This window comes from Diceros bicornis, unplaced genomic scaffold (genome assembly GCF_020826845.1).
Source record: "Diceros bicornis minor isolate mBicDic1 unplaced genomic scaffold, mDicBic1.mat.cur scaffold_272_ctg1, whole genome shotgun sequence".
Lineage (NCBI taxonomy): Eukaryota > Metazoa > Chordata > Mammalia > Perissodactyla > Rhinocerotidae > Diceros > Diceros bicornis.
Window position 1 is genome coordinate 92,399 of NW_026691146.1, and position 14,910 is coordinate 107,308.

Sequence of the window (14,910 nt, forward strand, 5' to 3'; positions counted from 1 at the left end):
AAGAGTGAATTCAGTTCAGGTAGACACGGAATTAGACAGAGTGAAACAGACCTTAGGTGTAGGTGTTCAAAATATTTCCTGATACATCTTTGTAGTTCATTGTTGTGGTAAACTGCACACAGTCTTATTTACTGCTGGAGCCCATATGTTTGCTCCTTGGGGCAGCTCATCAGACCTCGGCCTATAGAAAAGAAGCTAGGAAACATTGCATGCATTTCTAATGTGAAGAACTGTTAGTGTTCCACCAGCAGACACCTTGGGATCTTCCCTGCACTATCTGAATAGAAAAAGAGGAAGAGAAGCTTTTCTCCATCTACACAAAGCCGGGACCTTATCTTGAGTTTGAGAGGATTGGAGGTGACTGAAAACAAAATTGTTCCCGAGTTTGGATTTGCTTTAACAAAAACTATTGGCTGGCTTTGATGTTAAAGGTCTTTATTCAAAATTGACTACATCTAATGCTAAGTTCAGAGTGGAGATTTGTCAGTATAAGAGAGAAGAATCCCTTTTTGATTAAGTCAGTGAAATACAGTATTTGGGAGAATGGTTATATTTGAAGGCGACTTGTTCATATTCTGTTGCCACAGTGACATTTGTTGGTAAGTGACTACTTCATGCTATTCTCGATGATTTCTGTTTGAAAGACATAGTGAGCTTGATAAATAAATGGCAAGCAATAGGATATAACGGAACACATGAGGAAGCCATTTGGGGTAAAGCTAATTCAGCCTGAATTTGTTTTTCCAAAAGGGTCTGCCACCTGTACTGTGTATCTGCTTTACCATGTCCCAAAGAGAAGAGTAAATGCCCTTAAGATAAGAATGTAACTTCCCCCTCATTGGCATTTCCTTAAGGATAAGCATTTCTCCCTAGGCTAGGATTTGATTGCTGCAGTCATCCTGTGACCACCCAGCTCCAGACAACAGACGTGACACCAGCCATGACCATCGAGACACCAGATCTACTCCCCTGCTGTGTCCATCAATAGCTGCTCTGGCAGGGCAATCTGGCAGGGCTGATCTCGTGGCTATTGTAAAAGGGACATTGCAATCACTTGCGATATGTGCGCTTTGACGGTATATAACCGCTCTGTACACCCCACTTCTTCGGTGCCCTTCCTTCCTTAGGGAAGGAAGGCCACAGGCCATGGTCCTCAAAAGTTGTCTCATAATAAACTCTCCCCTATTTTGATTTATAGATTGATTATGGATTATTTACGTCGACAAGCTGATGTGCAGGAAGTAGTAAAGGCACAGTGGTACCCGTGTTGCCAGATATAAAATCTTTGCTCCCTCTTTCCCTTCTCAGGATGCCCACTCTTCATGGTGGCACCTACTTCCACGGTGTGATCATTCTTCTGATGACTCCTTTCATTCCCTCTTACAATTACTCAACAAATATTTAAACACCTACTGTATGCCAGGTTTGGGATACACTAAGGAAAAAATTTTCTACGAAATCTCTGTCTTCACAGAACTTGTTTTTGTTGGCTAAGTGAGATAATGGATACGTAGGCAGACAAGTGAATTACATAGTCTATCGTGTGATGATCTGTGTCAAGAAAAAGGTAAGTGACAGGCAATGGGGAGAGCTAGAGATTGAATGGGTTGCTACTTTAATTAGAGAGACCAGGGAGGCTGGAGCAAGGCTCAGAGGGAAGGGACAGAGCAGGAGGACATGTAGATATCTCAGGGCTGCAGAGAAGCTGTGGAGGAAATGTGACTCGGATGTTGTTGGGCAGCAAGAAGCCAGTGTGGCTGGAGCACAGTGAGCAAGAGGGGAAAGGCAGAGAAGGATTTGAGATGCCGGGGAGGGTGAGCAGATGAAAGAAGGCCCCTGGGCCCATCAAAATTGTGCTGTAAGTGAAATGAAAACTTTCAATGTCATTTAACTATACATTATACAATTTAAGTAGTAAATACCTTTTGTTTTTCTATAGTCTTGTCAAGTACATCAACTAAAATGCTGCTGAATTGGGAATGTCTAAATTATCCCCAGGAGTGACTGCTCTATCTTGTCAGGCATCTGCTCTGCACAGCAGTCGGGGTTGGGAGTGAGGTGACAGTCAGGAGACGAACTCTAGTCTTCAGGTTGTCACCAACTGTTTGTGTTATGTTTCATCTGTAAAATGCGGAGGACGGAAAAGATGAGTGGTTTTCAGACTCCGATCCATGGAGCACTGGATATTCCTGAAGGCTCTTGGTTTTTGTTTGTTTGTTTGTTTGATTTTGTGAGGAAGATCGGTCCTGAGCTAACATCTCTCACTCCTCTTTTTGCTGAGAAAGACTGGCGTTGGGCTCACACCTATGCACATCTTCCTCCACTTTATATGGGATGTCACCACACCATGGTCTTACAAGTGGTGCATCGGTGTGCACCCAGGATCCGAACCGACGAAGCCTGGGCCGCTGCAGCAGAGCGCGCGCACATATCCGCTTGCCCCACCCAGCTGGCCCTGAAGGCTCTTTGTTTTTTTTCTTATGTTTATAAACTTCGATGCAAGCTTCACGTAGAAGAAAGTGTCCCCTAGCTTTAAAAAGATTCCTGGACTTGGTCCTCACTTAGGTTTTCCAGTATGAAGAATTTGCAGTCTCACAGACGCCCAAAGGCTAGACAAAAGGAGCCAGATCCCTTTTTTCGAGTGTCTCTTGTGACAGTGCTCATTGTCTCTCATTCAAACCAAAAGGTGATTTGTCAATAGTGAGATATAGCATTTGAGACCCCATCCTTCAAGATGGCTGAGTTGTCGTCCATCATTTTACAGACTTATGCTAAGTGAATAATATAAAAAGTGAATGTCTCAGCAGGTACTTTCTGACACAAAATAGAAACTAGGAATTGAGAAAAGTAATTATGATTGATGTCAGTCAATAAGGGCATAGGGCTAGTCTAATTTCAAAAGTAATTAATGGCATGAGTGTTAGTCACTGTACATATTAAATATATTGAAAAGTATTCATGTTCTCATAACACAGAATTATAACTGGAAGATAAACTGGAGGTTTTCGGCACTTATGGTTAAAGATGTATTTTATTTAGTTTTGTTTTGTGATTGAGGAAATTATAAAATTTATTTTTTAATATATTGCCTATCTTCTTCCTTTCCAACCTAGAATCTCAATCTGCTATTTTGCAAACTCTGAAAAATATGTTCAGATGCTGTTCAACAGGTAAGAAAATCTTGTTAGGATGTCAAATCCTTTTCTCTCTTATTTATCATAAAATTGTGACAGACTCTCATTTATCTTCCTGTCTGCCCATCTGCTGAGGCCACCTTGTTTCTCTAAGCCTGCAGGGAAATCCAGTCATGTGGAAGGGGATGTTTTCTTCCACTTAGACTTTGCAGAGAAAATCAGCCTTGAAGTGGAACTGAGCACATGATTTTCAGAAGCTGCATCATTCTGTACCCAGCCAGAACATTGGGCCTGACAACAGCTGGATCCAGCAGAAAACTGGACACACTAGGAGATGTCATGTGGAGATGTGCCTGGCTGGACTAATAGTCACATGGATATGAGTTTTAAAAAAATCTCTCAGAACTTTACCAAAATCAAATGATATTCTTAAGTTGCTGTAGTAGATGGAACATTAGTTAGTGTCTTTTTAATTTCAACAGAAGCTTTTTTTTTGTTACTAAAAAGCCAAATTTTATGTCTTTTTTCTTGTTACCAAAATGGACTTACTATTAAAAAAAAGAAACCTGCAAGAAAGGAAACACTCATATGGAATAGAAATTGTGGGTAGCAATAGCTACTTTTTTATATAAAATCATCTGTTTTATTTATTTACACTTTCTCCCAACTGTGCTTTTGAAAATAACTTAGTAATAGAAATTATCAGTAAGAACAGGGTGTGCTCCCTTGAGTGTGGTCCAGTAGAAGTCAGGTGACTCAGAGCTGAGTTCTAGGCCCAGGTCTGTTTTTGGTTAGTGTGTGACAACGTACTTAGGCTCTCTAGAACGTAGTATTCCTTTCTGTAAAATTAAAGAATTTGATGATTTTTGAGAACTTTCCCAAATATTAAATGACTTCTCTTTTAAAAAGTAGAAAGATCCTTCTCAAACTTATAAATTAACAAAAATTTTTGTGACCTTTCACTTACCAAGAACAACTGATGTCCCTTCAAATATATTGATTGAAAATAAAGATCATAAAAGTATATATTTGATAATCTAATAAATGAATTAGCATAAAAATGAACCAGGAAAAAATTAATGATCAATCAAGATAGTACATTATGAAAGTGTTACTGTTTGTTACAGTATATAAAATTATGACTCTAAAATAATATCTTTTTGCTGTCTGTAAGTTTATATTGTTACTCATAAATCACTATTAACGCTATTATGTTTTACAAGTAATAAAATGTCTTGAAAGGGAAAAACAATAAAGCAGCAGCCCTGCATTACACATGAAAGTTGTGCTCCCCCTGGAAGGAAAATGAGGATACAACATTGGTCAAGTACTTCATTTTGTAATCCACTGGTGACTTTCAAAAATATAGGTATTATTGTAATAGTAAAGATATTCTTAAGAATAGTGCCACAAATCTGGTTTTCCACCTTCTTTTTGTCACAGCTGAGACCTACATCAGGCTGGGGCACTTGAAGAGGCATGGGGGACTCAGCTGAGGGTGCTTTAATTACTATGAGATGATTAGCCAATAGCATATAAGCCAGAGAAAGATTAAAAAGAGGTAAAGGGAAATAAAGTTGGAAATAATTAAGAAAAATAGTGCCTTCAAAATATCCTCTCATTATTTTTATAGCTTTTTATTTATTTATTTATTTTTTTTTGAGGCATGACTAGGATAGTATGTTAGATTTTTCTAAACCCTTATTTTCAGGGCATATATTACTGAGTTCTTCATTATAAATGATAATGCCAAAGAAAACCTAGACAAAAGTATTCTGTACTATCCACAAGGACAAAACATGTACAACATTGCTCTATATATTAAGAGTCCAGCTGTAATAGTCAAGATATATATTCATGTGTGTAAAATTATAATGATTTTTTAATTTTCTCGGGCTGTGAACCATGGTCAAATATGCAGTAATAAGCAGGAAACCTGAAAAACTAGGTAATTTAAAACACCTGATGTTACAACTAGACCATTCAAGGGTGAAATCAATTTAAATTTCACACCTTCTCCGTTCCTTGTAGCCAGTGAAGTGTCTGGAAGACAGAAAACTCATAAAATTAATTGAGAGTCAACAGTATTTGGAGGCAGTTGAGGTTAAGCACTCAACAATGATGTCCCTTACTTCAGGAGTCATTGACTTTTTGTCATAAGTTTACTTTATACACGGGTTCTCTTCTTAGATTATTTCTGTATGTTTCTTAGAAGAGAGACAGGGAAGGAGACTTAACTATCAATCTACTGTGCGCCAGTTCCTTTACTGTATTACCTTATGCAATTCTTACAGTAATCCTTTAAAGTAACTGTTATAATTCATATTTAATAAAGAAAACCATGTTTACAAAATTGATCAAGGGTAAGAGGGAAGATCTGAACATCAGTCCGTTGAGCTTATGCCTCATATTCTCTCTACTGTGATAAAAAGGGTGCTTCAACATGGGTACTCACCATCTGGCTATTTAATACCGGCTCCTGCAAACAGCATTGGATGAGATGAGATGCGAAGTTATTTCCAAAGATATTCTATTATAGTTAAACTGTACTATTTATGAGTCAGATGTCAAGACATGTTTTAGAGGCATAGAGAGCAACTGATTAGTTCACCTACACATTATTAATGTTTACTATAACTTTCGTGTGCCACATCGTGTCAACTTTACCAACTTTAGTGCTTCACTGATCTTTTTGAAAAAACTCAGAATGTCACTTTTCGTGTCAAACACCTTGCTGTTTTCTTTTTATTCACTAGATGACAGTTCTGTATCTCTGTAAATTACCACTGCAGCAGGAAACGAGAGGTTTTAAGCCAGTTTGCTCTGCACAAATGATGGACATAGGAGGACTTCTGGTCCATCAAGGCTGCCTGTGTTATTCCGTGGCCGTAACAGGGATGTCCAGGACTGCTTAGTCAGAGGCACGAAGCAGAGTCAGAAAGCATCCTCTAAATTCTTCTTCAGATGTGAGTTCAGGCACCTGTCCTCTCACCTGAGCACACTGGAGTTTATTGAATGTGTTCTGACTCTTACTCTCTCCCTGTAGTTAATAAGTCTGGGAGATCCATACCCCTAGAAAAAACACAAGACTCATAAAGCCTTTTCTCAACTAAACGGAGTTGAGGGCTACGGTGTTGCCCGAGAGTCTGATGCTTAAAGAAAATACAACTTGTGCTCAGGCGGAAGGGAAGAGTGTCAGCCACTCCCAGAGGGCTTTTATGGATGCTCCCATGGAATGAGCAAGTTTAAAAGAAAACCACATTGCTTAAATCTCACTAACTGATTGTTTTATTTTCCAGTAATATGCTCTGAAATCTGCTATGTCTAAAAAACCATTTCAAGACGGCCCCATGGCTTAGCGGTTAAGTGCGTGCGCTCTGCTGCTGGTGGCCCAGGTTCGGATCCCGGGATGGCACCGACACACCCCTTCTCTGGCCATGCTGAGGCCACGTCCCACGTACAGCAACTAGAAGGATGTGCACCTGTGACAGACAACTATCTACTGGGGCTTTGGGGGAAAAATAAATAAATAAAATCTTTAAAAAATATATAAATAAATAACCATTTCATAAAATTTAACTTCTGTTTTTTATTCTCTGGTATTTGAAATTATTATTAAGACTGTAAATCCTTTAACATTATACAATATACAAATAGGCAAATATCAATTATATTCTCTAAAATGGTTTGCTCCCATGTTAAAGATTAATATATAGTAGCAAAACTGGTTACCATCCAGTTTTTAACTCATTTTTTGCTTTTGAAATTACATATAAAATTTGTGTTTTGAAGTATTTTCCTAAAACTCCACAACTTTCTGATATAAATGGACTAGATGAGAGGTAACTAAAATGAGTTTTGATCTTTAAAACTCAAGCTTTGTGTAAGAATTGAGAATATCAGACTGTTGATAGTTGGGTCTCTCCACATTATGATATTTATTAATTGTGAATAGCCACATCTATTACAAAGTGCTGAAAAATAAAAAGAAATTGAACAATATCAACACTCTCTTACCCCACATGTAGAGTTTATATGCAAATAAATTCTCAAAGGTCAGAAAAATGTTTATGATTTCAGATAACTGTTAAAATACTATCTCATTCCAGTTTTAACCTCATTTGAAATGGACTGAAAACTCTTCTCTTAGGATTTTGCTCTGATCAGTGCCCCCAGGTCTCCTCAATGCCTCATTTGATTGTAAACTTATCTGAGGAATTGAATATTCCTTTCCATTTGTTCTCTTTAAGGTATCTGTGATAGTGCTTTTTATGCAATGACCACTTCGTACAATTTATTATTAGTTTCAGAAACATGCTTACTTAGGAACAAATCAAGAAAACAGATGTGAGGAATGTGGGATCACCTAGCTGATGGTGTTCGAGGGATTCCTCATGTGAGTCTTGGCATAGAAAAGTTCAAAGGGTAAAGCAGCATTGGTCAGATCAAAAGTGTGGGGTAAACATAATTCTGAAGGAATAATGATGGAGACTTAAAAACAAGAAACCCCTTGAATTGCGTTAGAAGTTATTGGACACATCAAAGAGCTGGGAGAAAACATTGTTTAATGTAAGTTCATTCTAAACTCTAAGGCAAAATGTAACATGAATTTACATGGTAATTATAAAGCACAAAACAACAATTCCAAAGACAAGTACACAACTAAAGTAGAAACCAGAGTGAGAAAAATAGAGGTTAAAGGAGAGATGGAAAAAGATGGTTGGGGTCAGAAAATATGGCTTAGTCATCCTTGAGGTCGCCCTCAGACTCTGATCATTCCTAGTGCTCAGTAAACACTTTGACCCCATGAGCCTGGGGAGGAGCAAAGTGACACGTGTTTGGGAGGGAAGATAATGCAAAGATACCCTTGTGGAGGCACTGACATTGAAAATCAGTGACATTTTGCAAAGGTGTTTACCATACTATATTAAGGATTATTCTGGAAAGTTAAGGATTTTTCTGGAATGTACGTTTTCATTTTATGGAAGCTCCAACAAGCCCAGTGAAAGATTTAGACATTTCAGCTTTAGAAATAAAGAGAGGGGCCAGCCCTGTGTGGAGCGGTTAAGTGAACGCACTCCAGTGTGGTGGCCTCAAGTTCACAGGTTCGGATCCTGGGCGCGCACAAACACACCGCTTGTCAAGCCATGTTGTGGTGGCATCCCATATAAAGTAGAGGAAAATGGGCACAGTTGTTAGCCCAGGGCTAATCTTCCTCAGCAAAAAGAGGAGGATTGGCATCAAAAGTTACCTCAGGGCTGATCTTCCTCACACAAAAAAAGAAAGAAACAAAGCCAGAATGGGAAATTTTTTCTGTCAGTTTTAACAATGAAAACCAGTTAGCATTTGGAAATCGGTTGCAATTTGAGATGAGAATGTGAAGAAAGAATTAGATGTCACATGTTCTTTTTCCCTTTCTCTGAGGCATTAAGGCTTGCAGGGGGAATGAAATTCCACCTTTGCTCTATTGAGTTTGAGAAGGTGTAAAATTCATTTGTGCTGGGCAACACTGTTGACCTGTGAAGAAAAACAAATGGTTTAAGCAGCTGATCTAAAGGAATAACTGAGCTCATAAAAGTTCTTAGTTTATAAAGGGTGCTTCTACTTTGCTCAACTTAACTGGACGTCCATTGACCTATATGTGCAAGGTATTTGTGGTAGCTATTGAAGGAAATACAAAGAATTATAGGGTTCCAAGTTCCTCCACATACATGACATGGTTTGCAAGATGTAATTTGATTCTTCCAAGCTATTTAGTGTAAGTTGCATTACAGAAAGTAAAAAAAATGGCAATGTTATTGAGAAATTGTAATTAAAGACAGCTTCTTAGGAGAGATGGACTAGATCAAGTCCTCAAAGGGACCACTTTTGGGTAGGTGGAGGGAAGAAAGAGTGAGGATTTCAGATGGGGGAAGAGAGGAAAGGTACAGAAGTGGAAAGAAACATGGCATTTGGGCATGGGGGTGGGGAGGCCATGAGAGGCACAGTATTCCTGTGACTGAGAGGCAGCTCAGTTTCCTCCTGCAGGAGCCCAGCACTGCTTGCCACCTCCTGGCCTCCTCCACCTGCAGGCCCCACACCTGAGCCAAGGCCTATCTTATCTGGATTGCTGCCTAGTCTCCCAACAGGTCCCTTTACTTCCAGTCTTAATTTCTTCTAATCTTTCCTCCACCATGCCTCCAGAGTTACATTATAGAATCCAAGTTTGCTTAAATCTGATATCTGCTTCGACTCCTTCAATGACTGTTCAGAGTAGCCTAGAGAACATTCAGACTCCTGAGCTGGATACGCAGGCTTTCCCTTGCTGTCCTCATCTTTACCCTCATCACCCACTCTGTCTTACATGTTTGCTTTGTTCCAGCCTTAAAAATATCACAGATTTTCTGAAAGACTTAGATCCTTTATATCTGTCTTTTTATATGTGCTTCTTCTGTCCTCCTACCCAGTTTTTTAATCAACTTAATTCCTATTTCTTAATCTAAACTCATGTCAAATGTTCCTTTCTCTTGGAGACGTTTCCTGAGAGGTCTCCACCTGGAGATCCATTTTGATTTCCCTACTCTGGGACCATATACTTATCTACTTTTCCATAACTGTTGTTTTATTCATGTCTCATAGACCGTGAGCTCCTTAAAGCTGAGACTATCCTTCTTCTTAATAAATAAATGACCAGCAATAGGATACATTGGGGCATATGAGGAAGCCATTTGGTGTAAAACTAATTGGGCCTGACATTGTTTTTTTTTCCCCCAAAAGGGGCCTGTAGCCTCTGTTCATCCATTGTATATCCGCCCTAAGCAATTAACATGTCCCAAAGACAAAAGCAATGTCCTTAAGGTGTAAATGCAACTTCCCCCACATTGGCATTTCCTTAAGTATAATCATTTCTCCCTAGGCTAGAATTTGATTGCTGTGCTCATCCTGTGACCACCCAACTCGAGACAACAGCCACGCCCATGGAGACAGCAGACCTGATACCCACTGTGTCCATCAGTGGAGGTGCTGACAGGTCAAGGTTGCGGATATTGTAAAAAGGACATTGCAATCACATGTGGTCCATGCTCTTTGATGGCATATAACCATGCTGTACACCCCACTTCTTTGGAGTGCTCCATTTCTTTGTGAAAGGACTCTCCTGGGCTATATGGTCCTCAAAGTTTGGCTCATAGTAAACTCACCCCAAGTTGGTTTTATAGATTTTTTTATGGATTATTTGCGTCGACATTCTATTTGTCCCTCCACTGTCTGAACACAGTACATGACACCTTGCGGGCAATCAGAAAATATTTGATGAGTGAATAAGTATGTGGGAGACCACACTGGCTGGAGCAGAAAGGGCATTTTGGGGAGAAGTAGAAAATTCGCTCACGTTCCTACCATAGTGGTTGAGGCTGTGGGCTTTGGACCAGTTTGTCTCGGCACCAATCCCAGTTATCCTGCTTTTAACTGGAGAACCTGTGCAAATTATTTAGTCTCTGAGCCTTAGTTTCCTCATCTATAAAATGGGGTTACTGAGAACTCCTGTCTCATAGGGTTTTAGTGAGATTTAAATGCATTAACTTATGTAAAGTGTTTAGAAGAGCTCCTGGCACATAGTAGGCATTAACATGTTAGCTGTTGTGTTATCATTATTGCTCTTATATCTTAACGATACTCTGGTTTTGAAAAGATGTTTTCATAATATAGTTGATCCTCATTATTTGTGGATTCCGTGTCTGCACACTTGCCAACTAGCTAAAATGTACTGGCAGCCCCCAAATCAACACTCTCAGGGCTTTCCTGTCCATTTGCAGATAAGCGCAAAGTGGTGAAAATTTTGATTCACTCGAAGTGCATGTTCCCGGCTGAGGGGAACAAGGTGACGCTCTGCCCTGTTGTTTCAGCCCATGCTGTAAACAAGTGTCCTTCTTGCAGTCTATTTAGTGCCTCATTTATTCTCTTTTTGTGCCTTGTGTTGGTGACTCGTCTGTTTAATATGTCCCCCATGTGTAGTGCTGCAATGCTGCCCCGTGTTCCTCAGGGCAAGAGGCTGTGACGTGCCTTCACAGAGAAAGAATTTGTGTTTGACAAGCGTCTTTCAGACACGAGGTACGGTGCTGTTAGTCTAAGTTCAATGTTAATATATCCACAATATATATTAAATAAGGTGACTTTAAAGAGAAACACACAGAGAAAAAGGTTATGTATTGATCAGTTGAAGAAAATTTGGCTAAGGTTTGCAGGAACCTAACCCTGCATTTCCTGTAGGAGCAGTAGGTCATATTCACTGATTCAGTGTTCACAGTCACTTTGTAGAATGTCACACTGTGCATAACGAGAACTGACTGTATCTTATATAATCTTCACATACTCCTTTATAACAGGCAGGGTAGGGAACAGGGTGTCCACATTCTACGGGCTATTACAGACCTTATGAACCAAGTAGAGAATTTAAAAAGTCTTGTGTTCAGCATAAGAGCCATGAGATTTGGACAAAGAAGATCTATGATGAACTGATGTTTAAGGAAAAATTACCTGGCAAGAGACTGTAGTTTTGAGAGGAAGAGGGAGAACTGAGCTAGAAAGAAGGACCAGCTGTTAAACTCCCCAAGTATTCCCATTGCTTGGTGAGGAGATTCGGAGCTAAGGTGCTGATGTGATAAAGGAAAAGTAGCAACCAAGGGATGAAATAATGGATTTGGTAACCATATATAGGGTGTAAGTTAAGCTGTGGTTCTCAAAGTGGGGTCCCTGAACCAGCAGCAAGAGCATCACCTGGGAACTGGGAAGAAATGCAAATTGTCTGGTGCTGCTGCAGACCTGCTGAACTGCAAATTCTGGGGTGGGCCCTGGCAATCTGGGTTTCAACAAGGCTTCCAGGTGCTTCTGGTGCCCATCAAGTTTATGAGCCAATGAAATAGAAAAATGATTACAACACGTCACCATGCCCAGGTAAGCCACAGGGCAGGGAGGTGGTATTTTTTGGAGGATAAGACACATTTTAAATTTTAGGAAAAAGTAATTCAGTGTCTGTTTCATCGTGAGGATTCCAAAGATTCCATTTTAGCTCTCTGCATGTGAAGCTCTTTTTTCCACAATATGTTTTCCTTTAGAGAGACCTTGGTAAGTTATTTACCACTTACCACATGTTCTGAGAGTCCTTCATTTCTTGAAATCCCCTTTCAGACGTCAAAATGTACTTTATTTTTGTGCACAATCTGCTCTCTTTAAAATCTGAAATTCTCTTCCTATAAGATCATGTATAGCTCATACAGCCTTACTGTCAATTTGGAATGCCATTGGTTTCTTCCAAAAGCCTAGAATGTTTTACAATTTAGAACCTGATGAATAAAGAATTTACATGCTTCTGTGTAGGATTCCTATTTTTCAGATGTCCAGAGGTATCCCAACTTGCCAGTAATGTGGCCTTAAGATTTAGCAGAACTTGAAAATCTGAATATAGTAGAAAATGAATTCCATCTGTAATATTAACATTTACAAAATAAATGATCATATTGTTAACGTACCAATAAGCATTTTCTATATTCTAGGCTCTGAAAGTATCTTGCTTACATAGTAAACCTGATAAATTTTCAAAGATGAGCCAATTAACTTTTCAGCAAATGCTTTACTTGAGTGTATCTTGGCTTCCTTTTTGACAGTTGTAGCCTTAATGTCACAGTAATGTTTTATTTTTCTGGGAATCAGATAATCTTGTATTTGGTGAACACTTTAATTTTTAATGGTCACTTGTATTTTGTGATATGCACGTGTTCAAATAATCTATAAGAACTAACCATTACCACCCACATATAAGATTATACAGGAATGGAATAATTTTGGCTGACTTACTGTATATAATTGTTCGGCCAAAGCAGATGGTAAACTCTACTACATACAATGATTTAGGGGTTTGAAGCAGTATCTTTAAATACAAATAATCTCAAAAATGCTAATATATAAAGCATATTACTTACAGTGTTAACTAACCAAAATAGTTAAATTTTTTATCTTTCCTCCCTTTATAAGGATGCATCCATTATATAGATTCTGTACAAAGCTACAAAGATCACTTTTTTCCTTTTCAAAATTTATTTATTTTAATTTTTAATAGTGAGAACCTTAGTGTTGGGTAAATTGCTGCACAATTACAGGAAATGCTGAGAGTCTTTTGATAAAGTGTAGAAGTCTAAAGATAAAGAAATGTACATTTCTCCAATGTCAATTCTTTTGAGCTTCTGTCTAGTTGTACTCTGAAGAGATGGAAGATTAAGTACCAGCACAAGACACAAGGGAACAGGCTGCCAACTTGAGGGTTTCCCATGGACAACAGAGTGCCTGGCAGACACTTGGAGATTGAATCTGGGCTTTGTCCATGGCTGGGCCCTGAGAGGATAATTTTGCTTAAATGATCAGAGAATAGACCACCTTTTTTCTCGTCAATAAGTAATATTTACCATGTAAATTTCTTTATATATCTCTGAATAAAATAAAATTATAACCCGTATAGAAATCAACTCTTACTGACAAGCCCCACAGCCTTCTTTAGAGAGCTCAACAGAAAATGTCTGAGCTGACTGTGAATTGGTCTTCTCTGAAAGCCAACCAGCCCTTCATTGATAGCCCTGGATAAGGAAGGACAGATACAATTCTTTGAAGATGTTAAGCTGAATTGAGAACCCAAAATCCTACCTCCAGTTGGCTCCGCTGTGAGAATGGATGGTCGGCCTTATTTCACAGGCTGGGCAGTTGAGGTTTCAGATGTGCTTAATTGCTCTGTTACACAGGGAAGGAAAAGGAGGAATGTGACATTGATTCAGTGCTCAGATTTTGCAGGTAAAGATAGGGTCATAGAAGGGAATAAAGATTTTAGCAAATTGTTTTTTTGTTCTCTACAGTAGAAGTAATTTAAGAAACAGATTGTGTCTCACTCCAACTTCTCTTCCCTGTTATCTTCTGTAATATGGCTGTAAAAATTCCCTCTTTAAAGATGTCAGTCTTGAGCCAGCACCGTGGCTTAGTGGTTAAGTGCGTGCGGTCCATTACTGACGGCCCGGCTTCGGATCCCAGGTGCACACGGATGCACCGCTTCTCTGGCCATGCTGAGGCCGCGTCCCACATACAGCAACTAAAAGGAGTGCAAATATGACATACAACTCTCTATTGGGGCTTTGAGGAAAAAAAAGAGGAAGATTGGCAATAGATCTTAGCTCAGAGCCAGTCTTCCTCAGCAAAAAGAGGAGGATTAGCACAGATGTTAGCTCAGGGCTGATCTTCCTGACACACACACACACAAAAATTTCAGTCTTTTTTCTTTGCTGTCTGTTTATTATCATCTTTACGAATGCTTTGATTTCACCATCTTCTTGGCACCACAACGGTAGCCATTGAGATGGTATTATAGATTCAGTTTTGAAATTTTATCATCTTATCTCTATTTCCTCTGCCATTTCTTAGTTTTAGTTCTTACTGCATCTTATGCTTGAAAATATTTGAAGCTTATAGTGTGTATCAGTTTCTTATTTTCTCAACTTTTTATTATCCAAGTGCCCTCAACTATCACGTTTTTAAAAAAAGAATTGAAATACGTAAAAGAACAATACACTGTAATAAATTGACCAGTTATAAAATTAAGTTCAACCTGAAATCCCTCCTCACTTAACAGAGACGATCTTTCATAATTCACCATGATTTAGTTTGGGCAGGGTCAGTTTATCAATGATTTTTGGATGTTTTAAACCACACGAGATGAATACAATATGGTAAAATTGTTAATCTTGCAGAAGTTGTAGAATGT

At 38.9% G+C, this 14,910-nt stretch overlaps 1 long non-coding RNA gene across 2 annotated transcripts; it reads left to right on the forward strand.

Annotated features, from left to right (window-relative positions):
- Positions 1-435: 435 nt before the first annotated feature.
- On the forward strand, positions 436-10,104 carry LOC131402808 (uncharacterized). 2 transcript variants are annotated; one of them, XR_009218987.1, is made up of 3 exons: positions 436-599; positions 3,114-3,170; positions 10,030-10,104. It is a non-coding gene; the product is annotated as an uncharacterized LOC131402808 (long non-coding RNA). The 2 variants fall into 2 exon arrangements; XR_009218988.1 differs by lacking the exon at positions 10,030-10,104 and adding an exon at positions 3,289-3,374.
- The last annotated feature ends 4,806 nt before the right edge of the window (positions 10,105-14,910 follow it).